Below are 15,560 nucleotides of genomic sequence, written 5' to 3'. Positions count from 1 at the left end.
TATATCAATTCAAACACATATAATAACAATGTAGTTGTATTATTTACATACAACTTACCTCGGTACTAAAAATGTGGCGACTAATTGATTTAATCTACTTGCATGGTCATCCCCGGGTCTAGGTTTGGATTTTTTATTTCTTGATCTAAAATGGAAACATCTAATTATTTAATCATCAGTTAAATCTAAACGCTCAATAATTTATGATTTGGGCAAAATTACTATTTTGCCCTTAGACTTTCACAAAATGACCATTTTATCCCTAGGCCTGGAAATTGATTTCGATCGAGTTGCCGTAGTAGTCAAGCCTAACCGACCTTTTATTTCTCTTATGACAACCCAAAATTTCAAATATTTCACAACATTACTGTATATTTTACATACTTTACAAAATGGTCCTATTAGGGTTTTCATGAGAAGTCCCTTCACAAAAGTTGTTTATTTCATAACAATGATTCATTTTATTCCATAAAATTTCAGAAAATAACATGAACACTCTCATGGTAAAACCCTAGACTTTCAACCATTTATCAAAATAGTCCCTTTGTTAGAAAGCTCATGCTACAAGGGTTCAAAAAGTGTAAAAATTTTCAAGAAAAGGCATCAAAGTCACTTACTTGTAGAGATATTACGTGGAAGAAATTTTGGAAGCTTCAAAACCCTCTTACGACTGATATTTTCGGTGGGAAGAAGATGAGAGAAAATATGATATAATTCTCTCTTTGTTTTATTTTATTAAAGCCAATTTAGTCACCAAATATACCTAATCTATGACTTTTTGACCATTGTTGTCTCTATGGCTGGCTAGCCTATGTATTAGGGGTCTAATTGCTTTTTTAAGACACCCAATTTTAGTTCTCTAGCTATTTGGCACCCTTAGCTATCAAAATAGGACTTTTGCACTTTATGTTATTTAGTCATTTTTCACAATTAAGAATGAAATCGCTAAAATTAATTCACCAAAATTTTCATACTCTCATATAATCATGCCACAACACACAAAATAATATTAAAAATAATTTCTTCATCCTCGGATTAGTGGTCTCGAAACCACAGTTCTGACTGGACCTGTGACAGCCCAAAATTGACCCTAGTCGGGAAGTGGTTTCGGGACCACAAAACCGAGTCATAAAAATAATTGATTTCCATATTCTATGCTTATTATGTGTGTACATGAGTATGTGGAAGTTTCATACTCCAATTTTGCCAATTGCATGAGAAATTATTAAATAGGGATTGATATGAGACATGGTGAAAATATGATAGGCTAATTTAAAATGGTCTATTAATGCATGTTGTGAAAATGATGGGTTTGCATGTCAAATTACCCAAAATTTGAGCTAGTGGTTGGCCATGCTATGGGTGGAAACATGTTGGGAACATGTTGGCCTAGTGAGGTATGTAGGAAAAAAATAAAATAAGGGGCATGGGCATAAAATAATGAAAAGGAGTATGATGAATACAAAAAAAAAATGTGTGTAGTTGTTTTCCCCCCCCATTGCCGTGAGCTAAAGAAAAGAAAGGAGAAAATTTTTGTTCATCCTTTCTCATCTTCATTTAGCCGAAACTAGAAAGAAAAAAACAAAGAAAAAAAAATGCTCATCCTTTGGTTCATCCTTGGCCAAAAATTTTAAGGAGGAAGGAAGAAGAAAGGTTGAAGAGGTTCGGCCATGTATGTAGCTAGGCTAAGGTATGTTTGATGATGTTCCATGAGATGCATGCATGTTTTAGTTGTTAGCTTGAGTTCTACCTAGCCCATGGTCTAAATCTTGCTATGTGATGGAAATGACACTCGGCCATGGATGCATCATTCTTGGTTGATGTTTGATGTTGTGGTGATGAGGCATGAGGATGAGTTAAGATTCGGCCTAGGTGGAGTTTGTGTTAATGCCATTGCATGCTAAATATGAAGCTTGTTAATGATGCATGTGATGGTGGCTTGATGATTCTTGAACCTCCTTTTTAGCATTTTTGAGTGAGCACATATGTGCATTGGTTGCTAAATGGAGAAGAATCGGCCAGCAAGTTGTGTGCTAAGGCCGAATATAACTTTTGCATGTTAATGAGCAATGCATGTGTTAAATTGATGGAAAGGGAGAGGATGCTTTACTAGTGTGTATATGTGTGTATTAGCCAAGTTTTGAACTCGAAACAAAAGGGTGTTTAGTCAATACAAGTGACCATACTTGTAGAATGTATTAAGTGTTGAAATCGGCCCCAAAATAGACATGCATATTCGGCCAAGGGGGAAAAATTAGCTAAAATGTTGAGTTTGATTCATGATTCCGTACATATGTGACTTTAATGTCTAATGTATAAATATGGGCTAAGTGCCTTGTGTTCCTCTTTTCGATGCTCAAATGATTAAATCAATTTATTTGTTTAATTAAGCTCAAGAGCAAAGGGGAACTAAATCCGATAAAGGGAAGGAAAAAGTGGTCGAATAGCTATCGGAAACGTTCGACAACACCCGAGGTAAGTTCTTGAGTAAAAGAGCTTAAATTATGATGTGATTAGATCATGTTTTGAGCAAATTAAAATCATGCTCTTTGTGTGGCTATTGAGCCGAATTTGCAAGAATGATAAATGTCTTGTGTTTGAGTTTTGCTAACGAAAATGAAATACGAATGGGCCATGATTTATTGTTAAATGTGCATGGTTATTTGAATGCTGTCCGGGCTAAGTCCCGAAGGCTTGTGCTAAGTGACAATATCCGGACTAAGATCCGAAGGCATTTGTGCGAGATACTAATTCCGGGCTAAGCCCGAAGGCATTTGTGCGAGTTACTAAATCCGGGTTAAGTCCCGAAGGCATTTGTGCGAGTTACTAAATCCGGGTTAAGTCCCGAAGGCATTTGTGCGATTTACTAAATCCGGGTTAAGTCCCGAAGGCATTTGTGCGAATTACTATAACCGGGCTCTGTCCCGAAGGCATTCGAACGAGGAGCTATATCCGGTTAAATTCCGAAGGTACGTGATTTGGGAATGAATGAACTTGCTGTAAAATTCCAGTTAATACTCTCGAAACATCCCAACATTGAGGTATGTTTCGTATGTGCTTGAATTTAGTTGAGCCCTTACAAATAAGTATTCGCTCAGTTGATAAACGAGCTACCGGCCTTTGGCTGAGTTGATCTTTTGTGTATGTACATAAGGGTTGATAATGTGAAGAAAGTACGATGTCGTAAATTTGTGCATATGAAATTATCCGTTTAGCCATATGAATGCTATACTTTTGTTGTGCTGGAATTCCTTGCTCAAAACTTACTAAGCATAAATTGCTTACTCCGTTTCATTGCTCCTCTGTTTTATAGATTTGGTTCTCCAGCTATCGGACTCGGGATCTTGAGGTCAAAGTCGCCCACACTATCAAAGCCCCCTTTTGGTACAATTTTGGTTGAACTTCGAAATGGCATGTATAGGACTACCCGTTTGTTGTGGGTCGTGGACCCTTTGGACTTGTATAAATTTTGGATAGCCATGCGAAAATGGCTTATATGTGTTTGAGTATATTGTTATAATCATTTGGTGTGGATATGCTTGACAAGGATTGGCCATGGGGATGGTTAATCACTTTCATAAATTGTGCTATTTATGCAAAAAGGGCTAGTTGAATCATGGAAACCATGAAATAGGTAAAGTCTACCTTAAAGGCAGATGCTGACAGCAGCAGTGATGTAGATTTGGAAAATCACTAAAAATAGTAGGAAGGGAATTAAATAGTGAATAAATTATGTAAACAAACCTTGATTAATCTACTTTCATAGGAATGTAACGAAACAATCATACGGATAGTATGTTAAGAGATATTCAGGTTCTCGTGAGACAGGGCCAGAACGGTTTCTAGATTTCCTGTTCCGACTTTGGAAATTCATTACAAATTAACCAGGAATAATTAGGAGTCATACCATATATGGATAGATTCCTCTCTGAGTCTAGTTTCTATAGAAACAAACGACATCAGTATTGGAGCCCTGTACAAGGAGATATCCAAGTCGTAATGTGCAAAGGTCAGGGTAGTCGATCCCTGTAACATGGGAGACTTTGACTAATAAACTGTACTAATTGGCCTGACCAAAAATTCTAGAAAAAAATATGTAGATGGGCATATGAGTCTAGTTTCAGGGAAAAATCACTAAACTGATTTTCAAGTTGTGAAACTCAAGATATGATTTTTAAAGCGACTAGTACGCAGATTGGCAGTGTCTGAGAAATATTTTTATAAGGGGTTTAAAGTCTGTTAACACCTCGTGTTCGACTCCGGTGTCGGTCTCGGGTTCGGGGTGTTACATTTGATTGGTATCAGAGCTACGGTTTAGTCGATTCTAGGACTACCGTAATGCGTTGGGTCTAGCTATCATGCCATTTTATGTGATTACTTGATAGTGTGGTGATTTCTGACAATTGTAAATGTATTTATTTATAGTAATGGATCCTGATCCCGACCGAGAGGTAGCTGATGATCTTGAGAGTGTAGCGCTTGCTCCCGCACAAGGGACAGTGCTGGCGGACTCTCAACCTAATGCTAGTAACCCGAATAAGGAAGCTAGACAAGCTTTCTATAGCGTGATGAATGATTGGTTCAACCAATACATTCGAACTAATACGGCTGTTCCACAACCCCCATTCCCGACTAATACCACCCCGCACCTACAATACCTCCTGTAACTGACCAAATAAGGTTAAATAAGCCCCCAGTTGACAGAATCCGAAAACATGGGCTACTGAATTTAAGGCTACGGATAGCGACGATGCCGAGAAAGCTGAATTTTGGTTGGACAACACTATCCGGGTACTCGATGAGCTATCTTGTACACCCGATGAATGCCTAAAGTGTACTATCTCCTTGCTACGCGATTCTGCCTACTATTGGTGGAGTACTCTGACTTCTGTTGTGCCCCGAGAGCAAGTAACTTGGGAGTTTTTCCAAACTGAGTTTCGGAAAAAGTATATCAGTCAGAGATTTGTTGATCAAAAATGGAAGGAATTTCTTGAGCTTAAGCAAGGTTCTATGTCAGTTACTGATTACGAGCGAAAATTTGTTAGACTTAGTAGATACGCTCGGGAATGTGTTTCGTCCGAGGCTATTATGTGTAAACGCTTCGAGGATGAGCTGAATGAAGATATAAAAATGTTCGTTGGCGTTCTTGAAATACGAGAGTTCGTAGTACTTGTCGAGCGAGCTTGTAAAGCCGAAGAGCTTAGAAAAGAAAAACAAAAAGTTGATGAGGGAACTGGAGAGTTTCGTAAAAGATCCTCGGGAAAGTCTCTTCAACAGGTATCGAAGAAATTTCGAGATGATGTGGGCTGGTCGAGAGGCACTTCGGGCCTTTTTAGACGAGATCGTGATCGACCCCCTGTGGGTACACGAGGCATTTCGGTCGCCAGTGTTGGGGATGAACGTCGAGACAGAACGAAATGTCGATATTGCGGTAAATGGCATTCGGGGAGTTGTAGATTCCCTGACCGTTCCTGTTACAAGTGCGGATCAGTTGACCACTTCATTAAAGATTGCCCGAGGTTGTCTGAACAGTATGTAAATCAGAGTGGGAAACCGGGTGCTACCACTGCTCGAGGTAGACCATCTGAAAATACGGGCAATGCTGGTGGTGGTCAGAGAGGATCTAGAGATGTTACGACCAGATCCGAGGCTCGTGCGCCTGCTAGAGCTTATGCTATACGTGCCCGCGAGGATGCTTCTTCGGCTGATGTTATTACCGGTACTTTTACTCTCTTGGATACTAATGTAATTGCTTTGATTGACCCCGGTTCTACTCATTCTTACATATGTGAAACCTTAGCATCCAGTAAGACTTTACCTATTGAGTCTACTGAGTTCGTAATTCGGGTGTCAAATCCCTTGGGTCGTTACGTGCTGGTCGACAAAGTGTGTAAGAAATGTCCCCTAGAAATTCGAGGTTCCTGTTTTTCGGCGGACTTGATGCTTTTGCCGTTTGATGAATTTGATGTTATTCTTGGTTTGGATTGGTTGACCGCGCATGGTGCGGTTGTGAATTGCAAAAGCAAGACTATTGATTTGAGGTGCGCAAATAACGAAGTAATCCGAGTTGAGTCTACGGACTTGGAGGGGATGCCAGCTGTAATATCAGCAATGTTGGCCCAGAAATATGTAAGAAAAGGGTGCGAAGCATACCTTGCGTATGTACTGGATGACAAAGAATTTGACAAGAAACCCGAATCTGTGCCGGTGGTTTGTGAATACCCGGATGTTTTTCCTGAAGAATTATCGGGTTTACCACCTGTTCGGGAGGTAGAGTTTGGTATTGAGCTTGTACCTGGGACTACGCCGATTTTGATAGCTCCGTATCGTATGGCACCAACCGAGTTAAAAGATTTGAAAGCTCAGTTGCAAGAATTGACGGATAGAGGTTTTGCTCGACTAAGTTTCTCACCTTGGGGTGCACCAGTATTGTTCGTGAAAAAAGAAGGACGGAACCATGAGGTTGTGCATTGACTATCGTCAACTGAATAAAGTGACGATAAAGAACAAATATCCGTTACCGCGTATCGATGATTTGTTCGACCAACTGAAGGGAGCCTCAGTGTTCTCAAAAATAGATTTGAGATCGGGCTATTATCAGTTGCGAATTCGAGATTCGGACATACCCAAAACTGCTTTCAGGACGAGATATGGTCACTACGAGTTCTTAGTGATGCCATTTGGGCTCACTAATGCCCCTGCGGTATTTATGGATTTGATGAATCGGATCTTCAGACCATATTTGGATCGGTTCATAGTTGTGTTCATTGATGACATCTTGGTCTATTCAAGAGATGAGACCGAACATGCTGAACACCTGAGACTGGTGTTGAAAATTTTGCGGGATAAGTAGTTATATGCTAAGTTCAGTAAGTGTGAGTTCTGGTTAAGAGAGGTTAGCTTCTTGGGTCATGTGGTATCCGCATCGGGTATTCGAGTTGACCCGAGCAAAATTTCAGCCATACTTAACTGGAAGCCTCCAAGAAATATTACCGAAGTTCGGAGCTTTTTGGGGCTCGCCGGTTATTACCGACGATTTGTCAAAGGTTTCTCGATGATAGCCACACCAATGACGAAGCTACTTCAAAAGGATGTTAAGTTCGAATGGACGGACAAATGTCAGAAAAGCTTTGATCAACTAAAAACTTATTTGACTAAAGCTCCAATTTTAGTGCAACCCGAATCAGGCAAAGAGTTTGTCATTTATAGTTACGCATCCCTTCTTGGGTTGGGTTGCGTATTGATGCAAGAAGGTCGAGTTGTGGCCTATCGTCGAGACAATTAAAGCCACATGAGAAAAATTATCCGACCCATGATCTTGAACTAGCTGCCATCGTATTTGCTTTAAAAATATGGCGACATTACTTATTTGGTGAAAAGTGCCATGTATTTTCGGATCACAAAAGTCTCAAAAATTTGATGACTCAAAGAGACTTAAATCTGCGACAAAGACGTTGGCTTGAGTTGTTGAAAGATTACGAGCTTGTCATTGATTACCACCCCGGAAAGGCTAATGTGGTTGCGGACGCCTTAAGCCAGAAATCATTGTTTGCTTTACGAGCGATGAATGTGCACTTGTCTGTTCTACCCGACAATGTGTTAATAGCTGAATTAAAAGCCAAACCATTATTGACTCATCAAATTCGTGAAGCTCAGAAAGTCGATGATGAATTGGTTGCAAAACGGGCTGAGTGTGTTCCGAACAAGGAATCGGAGTTTCAAATTGATGATGATGATTGTTTGAGGTTCAGAAGTCGTTTGTGTGTTCCAAGGAATTCGGAACTCATTTCGATGATTCTGAACGAAGCCCATTGTAGCCGAATGTCAATTCACCCGGGGGTACGAAAATGTACAACGATTTGAAACATCGATTTTGGTGGCATGGTATGAAACGAGACATCTCTGACTTTGTTTCGAGATGTTTAATATGTCAACAAGTGAAAGCGGAACATCAAGTGCCTTCAAGATTACTTCAGCCGATCATGATACCCGAGTGGAAATGGGATCGAGTCACAATGGACTTTGTGTCCGGACTGCCATTGTCAACAAGTAAGAAGGATGCGATTTGGGTTGTTGTCGATAGACTGACTAAGTCGGCTCACTTTATCCCCGTGTGTATGGATTTTTCATTGGATAGACTAGCTAAATTGTACGTTTCTCAGATTGTGAGATTACACGGGGTACCTATTTCTATCGTGTCGGATAGAGATCCGAGATTCACCTCACGATTTTGGAAGAAATTGCATCTGAGATTACACGTGTCGTTTTAGTGAATAAATTATGTAAACAAAACTTGATGAATCTACTTTCATAGGAATGTAACGAAACAATCATACGGATAGTATGTTAAGAGATATTCAGGTTCTCGTGAGACAGGGCCAGAACGGTTTCTGGATTTCCTGTTCCGAATTTGGAAATTCATTACAAATTAACCAGAGATAATTAGGAGTCATACCATATATGGATAGATTCCTCTCTGAGTCTAGTTTCTATAGAAACAAACGGAATCAGTATTGGAGCCTTGTACAAGGAGATATCCAAGTCGTAATGCGCAAAGGTTAGGGTAGTCGATCCCTGTAACATGGGAGACTTTGACTAATAAACTGTACTAATTGGCCTGACCAAAAATTCTAGAAAAAAATATGTAGATGGGCATATGAGTCTAGCTTCAGGGAAAAATCACGAAACTGATTTTCAAGTTGTGAAACTCAAGATATGATTTTTAAAGCGACTAGTACGCAGATTGGCAGTGTCTGAGAAATATTTTTATAAGGGGTTTAAAGTCTGTTAACACCTCGTGTTCGACTCCGGTGTCGGTCTCGGGTTCGGGGTGTTACAGGACCTAAAATTGGGTCGTTACAATTCTCCCCCTTAGGGATTTTCATCCCCGAAAGTCTTACCGATGAATAGATTCAGGTATTGGTCTCTCATGGTCTCTTCGGGTTCCCATGTTACTTCTTCGACTCCATGTCTATGCCATAATACTTTAACAAGTGCAATACTTTTATTCCTCAATTGTTTTACTTCTCGAGCCAAAATCTTAACCCGCTCTTTGCCATAAGTCATGTCTGAGCTAATTTCAACCTCTATCGGCGAGATCACATGTGAGGGGTCCAAACGGTAGTGACGTAACATAGACACATGGAATACATTGTGTATCTTTTCTAACTCTGATGGCAGCGCTAATTGGTATGCTATCGGTCTAATTCTCTCAGTCACCTCATAAGGTCCAATAAACCGTGTACTTAATTTGCCTTTCCTTCCGAATTAGATAACCTTATTTCACAGGGATACTTTCAAAAACACTTTATCCTTGACTTGAAACTTGATCTCTTTCCATTTCAAATGTAGGATTTCTGTCTATCTGAAGCAGCCTTCAAACAATCGCGAATCACCTTAACTTTCTCTTTAGTCTCTTTAACTAAGTCATCCCTATGTATCTGATTCTCTCTCAGCTTGGTCCAATACAAAGGTGTTCGAAACTTACGTCCATACAAAGCCTTATAAGGCGCCATTTTCAGATTTGACTGATAACTATTGTTGTAGGAAAATTCGACTAGCGGTAAATACTCTCAAGAACATAACATCACAACATGTCTTCTAAGATCTCAATCACTCTTTCTGACTGACCGTCAGTTTGCGGGTGAAAAGCCATGCTAAAATTCAGTTTCGTTCCCAATGCCTCTTGCAACTTTCTCTAAAATTGCAAGGTAATCCTCGGATCTCTATCCGAAATAATTGGCAAGGGCACTCTATGAAGACTCACAATCTCAGAAACATATAGATCGGCCAATTTCTCAAGGGAATAGTCAGTACACACTGGTATAAAATGTGCCGACCAGTAAGTCTATCAGCAACTACCCAAACTGAATCCTTTTTCCTTAGTGTCAAAGGCAACCCTGACACAAAATCTATGGTTACTCAGTCCCACTTCCACTCGGGAACCATCACAGGCTGAAGTAAACCTGAGGGTACTTGGTGTTCGGTCTTCACTTGTTGACAAACTAGACATTTAGAAACAAACTCAAAAATGTCTCATTTCATCCCTGACCACCAGTACATTTCCTTCAAGTCATTATACATTTTTACACTACCCGGATGGATAGACAAGCAACTACTATGTGCCTCTCGTAAAATCCTCTAAATAAGCTCATTATCCTTGCGTACACAAACTCTATCTTGGAACATCAAGCATCCGTTGGTACTAATCCAAAAATCTAATTTAACACCCGACTTACACTAACTCCTCTTGGCTTGCAATTCACCGTCATTATTCTGAGCTTCACAAATTTCTTGGAGAAGCATCGGTCTAGGGTTTAACTCTGCTAGAATCGAACCATCCTCTAACAAGATCGATTGGGCATTCATTCCTCTCAAAGAAAATAAGGATTTTCTATTTAATGCATCGATGACAATGTTCGCCTTTCTCGGATGGTAGTCGATAGTCAAGTCATAATCCTTTATCAACTCTAACCACTGCTGCTGCCATAAATTCAGCTCTTTTTAAGTCATCAAATATTTTAGACTTTTATGGTCAGTAAATACTCGGTATCTCTCACCATACAAATGGTGTCTCCAAATTTTTAATGCGAATACAATAGCTGCTGGCAACAAATCGTGGGTCGGGTAATTTTTCTCGTGTGGCTTTAGTTGTCTTGAGGCATAGGCTATTACCTTGCCTTCTTGCATAAGCACGAACCCTAACCTATTCAAGGATGCATCACTATACACCACAAACTCTTTTCTCGGTTCTGGCTGCACTAAAACTGGGGCTTCGGTCAACAAGGTCTTTAGTTTCTCAAAACTCTATTGGCACTTCTCCGTCCATTCGAACTTGACATCCTTTCTAACAACCTTATCATCAAAGTAACTATCATTGAGAATCCATTCACAAATCTGCTGTAGTACCCAGTTAAACCCAAAAAGCTTCGAACTTCTGACACATTCCTCGGCGGTTTCCACTCAACAATAGTTGAGATCTTGCTTGGGTCAACTCTAATCCCATCACCTGACACAATGTGTCCTAGGAATCTGACCTCTTTAAGCCAAAATTCACTCTTACTGAACTTGGCATATAACTACTTATCTCTCAAGGTTTGTAAAATCGTTCTCAAATACTCGCATGCTTACTCTCATCATGCAAATAAATCAATATATCATCGATAAAGACGACTATGAACTTATCAAAGTACGGCCAAAAAATACGGTTCATTAAGTCCATAAAAATCACCGGGGTATTTGTTAAATCGAACGGCATATTAAGAAACTCATAGTGCCCATACCTCGTCCTAAACGCAGTTTTTGGTACATCTTGCTCCTTAACCCTTAGCTGATAGTAGTCAGACCTTAAGTTGATCTTGAAAAACATGGTGGCTCCTTTCAACTGATCGAATAAATCATCGATCCTTGGCAAGGGATACTTCTTCACGACCACCTTGTTGAGCTGTTAATAGTCTATACACAATCTCATCAACTCTTCTTTCTTCTTCACAAAAAGTATTAGAGCACCCCGCGTGGAAAAACTCAGTCTTGCAAAACCCTTATTGGTTAGTTCTTGTAATTGAGTCTTCAACTCCTTTAACTCCATTGGAGCCATTCTATACGGAGCAATTGAAATAGGCACCGTACCAGGGACTAACTCGATACCAAACTCAACTTCTCTGATTGGAGGAAATCCAGGAAACTCTTTCAGAAACACATCTAGATACTCACATACCACTGGTATTTTCTCAATTTTCACTTTAGACGATTGGGTGTTCAACACAAATGCAAGGTAGGACTCATACCCTTTTCTCAAATATCTTTTCGTAGTCATGGATGATATTATTACAGGTGAGTCATCTGATTCATCTAGTTGTAACAGCTCAATAGATTTCCTTCCACAGTTGTAACAGCTCAATTTTGGGCCTAGTAGGAATAATGGTTTCGGAACCTCTATTATAAGGTCAAAGAAATTATTTTTAATATTATTTTATGTGTTATAGCATGATTATATGAGTGCGTGAAAATTTTGGTGAAATAATTTTAGCGATTTCATGCTTAATTGCGAATAAGTACTAAATCGCGTAAAGGGCAAAAGTTTTGTTTTGCTAGCTAAAGGTGTCAAATAGGTATATACCATTAAATTAGGGTCTTTTTTGAGTAAATAGACCATATATATGTTAGTGGCTGATCAAGGAGGCAAAAAAAGGTTCAAAAGTCAAAGTTGATGTGCATTAGGTGACTTTTTTTTGGTAATAAAATAAAACAAAAAGAAAAAGTTGTCATCTTTTTATCTCTCTTCTTCCCCATCGAAAATACCAACAAAGAAGGGGATTTGAAAGCTCAAAAATATCAGCCACTCTTCACCCTTGCAAGTAACTGATTTAGATAGCCTTTCTTGATGATTTTTGCATTTTTAGAAACCTTGTAACATGAGCTTTCTTGTAAGGGGTCTATTTGGCAAAATGGATGAAAGTCTAGGGTTTTACCATGAGAGAATCTATGATATTTGCCAAAATTTTATGGAAGAAAATGAATCTTAGTTGTTTAATAAACAACTTTTGTGAAGTGGTGTTCATGAAAACACTTAAAAAGGACTAGTTTGTAGTAATTGTAAAATAGACAGTAACGTGGAGAAATAATGGAAATTTTGGGTTTCTATATGAGTAAAAATGGTTTGCCTAGGCTTAAGACATGAAAGAATTCGATAAAAATCGATTTTCAAGCCTAGGGGTAAAATGGTCATTTTGTGAAAGTTTAGGGGCAAAGTGGTCATTTTTCCAAAAATGTGAATTTTTGATTCTCTAAATTTATTTAGTGATTAAATGAGTGAATTTCATCATTTTAGATCAAGGAATCGAGATTTGGGCTTAAATTGAGAAAGTGCGTGGTTAAAGACAAAAATAGAATAATTAGCTGAAATTGCATTTGAGGTAAGTCCGTGTGATTAAATGAGCATGATATTTATGCCATTGTTATTATACTTAAAAATGTATCTGACCATGATTATGTTAAAGTTTCTGTTGATGATATTGTATATCAGAAAGTGATGTCAAATGTACATAACATTTATGTGTTGATTGAATGCTTGGAGATTTGATGGAATATGATATTCCATTGAAACGAGTAAGTTGTATGTAAATAATACAACTATATTGTTATTCTATGTGCTTAAATTGATATAGCATGAATTGCTTGATTGTGGAAATGATTATGTATGATGAATATTGAGATAGTAGAATTCCCATTTAAACCTTAAGAAACAATTCGGATATTCATGCCATGACATTCAGGTTATTTGTGTGCCAGTGTAAGACATGTCTGGGAATGCATCGGCCACATTATGAGAGCCTGTGTAAGATCATGTCTGGGACATGGCATCAACATTGAGACGAGAGCTAGTGTAATACAAGTTTGGGACATGCATCGACCTCGAGATGTAAGCCAGTGTAAGACATGTGTAAGACATGCATCAGCTACGAGATGTGTTAGTGTAAGACCATGTCTGGGACATGGCATCGACATAGATATGTGAGAGCTAGTGTAAACCATGTCTGGGACATGGCATCGACTTGATGGATGAGCCAGTGTAAGACCATGTCTGGGACATGGCATCGACATTATACCCTATGTTTGAGGTTTAGTGAATATTTGATAGCTTTCTAAATGGTTCAACAGTGAGAGTTACAGTTTAAGCTAAATGAGAAAGGTTATGACCATATTGTGAGTAGTACAGGTACTTACATGAAATTGATGAGATGTGAATTCAATTCATGTTATATTATTAGTAAGGAATGAATATGAGCATGTTGATTAACACAGGTATGTATGCCAAGCTCATGAGAAATGATTTCAGTTTATGATGCACATTTAGTGAAGATGTAAATAGGTAATTCATGCTTAGGAGAATGATTTTGTGATGACCTTGTATTCATAGGTCTATACTTATGATGTATGAATATGTAACCTTACCAATGGGGTGAAGATGACTTAATATGGTGTGATAAACGTAGTATCGTTAATTTACACTAAAACAGTTTTGGACAGCAGCCATAGTCCGACTTTAAAAATCCACCAAAAATCATGGAAATTAAGTTAGAGGCTGAATAAAATATGAAATTAAAGCCTAATGAGTCTAGTTATGGTGTAAGCAAAAGAGTTTCATATTATGAAATATTTTTATTGTTGTGAGACAAAGTCAGAATGACTTTGAAATCCCCTATTCTGTTTTGAGAAAATAATTGAAAATTTTAAAAAAATAGTTATGAGTTATAATTTATATGGTTAGAATTCTTAATGAGTTTAGTTTCAAGAGAAATAGACGGGAACATCATCTGAGTCCCGTATTATGAGATAATTAATTTTTAGTGAAGAGGGGTCAGAACTGTCAGACAACAAAAAAGGTTAACTTTAAGAAATAAACTGTAGAACTTAACTTCCATAAAATTTCAGAAAACAACATGAACACTCTCATGGTAAAACCCTAGACTTTTAACCATTTAACAAGATAGTCCCATTGTTAGAAAGCTCATGCTATAAGGGTTCTAAAAATGTAAAAATTTTCAAGAAAAGGCATTAAAGTCACTTACTTGTAGAGATGTTAAGTGGCTGAAAATTTTCAAGCTTCAAAACCCTCTTATGGCTGATATTTTAGGTGGGAAGAAGATGAGAGAAAATATGATATAATTCTCTCTTTGTTTTATTGAATTCAAAGCCAATTTAGTCACCAAATTTACCTAATCTTTGACTTTTTGACCAATCTTGTCTCTATGGCCAGCCAGCCAATGTATTAGGGGTCTAATTGCTCTTGAAAGACTCCCAATTTTAGTTCTCTAGCTATTTGACACCCTTAGCTATCAAAATAGGGCTTTTGCACTTTATGCGATTTAGTTATTTTTCACAATTAGGCATGAAATCGCTAAAATTAATTCACCAAAATTTTCATACTCTCATATAATCATGCCAAAACACACAAAATAATATTAAAAATGATTTCTCCATCCTCGAATTAGTGGTCCCAAAACCACTATTTCAACTAGACCTAAAATCGAGCTGTTACAGGTTAGGGTATTGCTTCTTCATGGTGTGCTCAGGCTCCCAGGTAGCTTCCTCTAATCCATGCTGTTTCTAGAGGACTTTTACCAAGACCACCTTTTTATATCTTAGCTCTTTCGTCTCATAAGCCAGTATCTTAATCGATTCCTCATTGTAAGTCATATCAGGCTGAATCTCAACTTCTATTGGCATAATAATGTGTGAAGGATCCGATCGATATCATTATAGCATAGATACATGAAACACATTATGAATTTTATCAAGCTCCGGTGGCAATGGTAACCAATATGCAACAGGCCCGATTCTTTCAATTATCTCATATGGCCTAATAAACCATGGACACAGTTTTCCTTTACGGCCGAATCAGAGAACTTTCTTCCAAGGTGACACTTTCAAGAATACTTTATTACCAACTTGAAATTCTATCTCTTTTCACTTTAAATCGGCATAAGATTTTTAACGGTCCGAGGCTGCTTTCAAACTATCCCTAATTATCTTTATTTCTTCGATTTCCTGGATCAAGT

This window comes from Gossypium hirsutum, chromosome A06 (assembly GCF_007990345.1).
Source record: "Gossypium hirsutum isolate 1008001.06 chromosome A06, Gossypium_hirsutum_v2.1, whole genome shotgun sequence".
NCBI classification, from domain to species: Eukaryota; Viridiplantae; Streptophyta; class Magnoliopsida; order Malvales; family Malvaceae; genus Gossypium; species Gossypium hirsutum.
Note: the sequence above shows the minus strand (reverse complement) of the source record.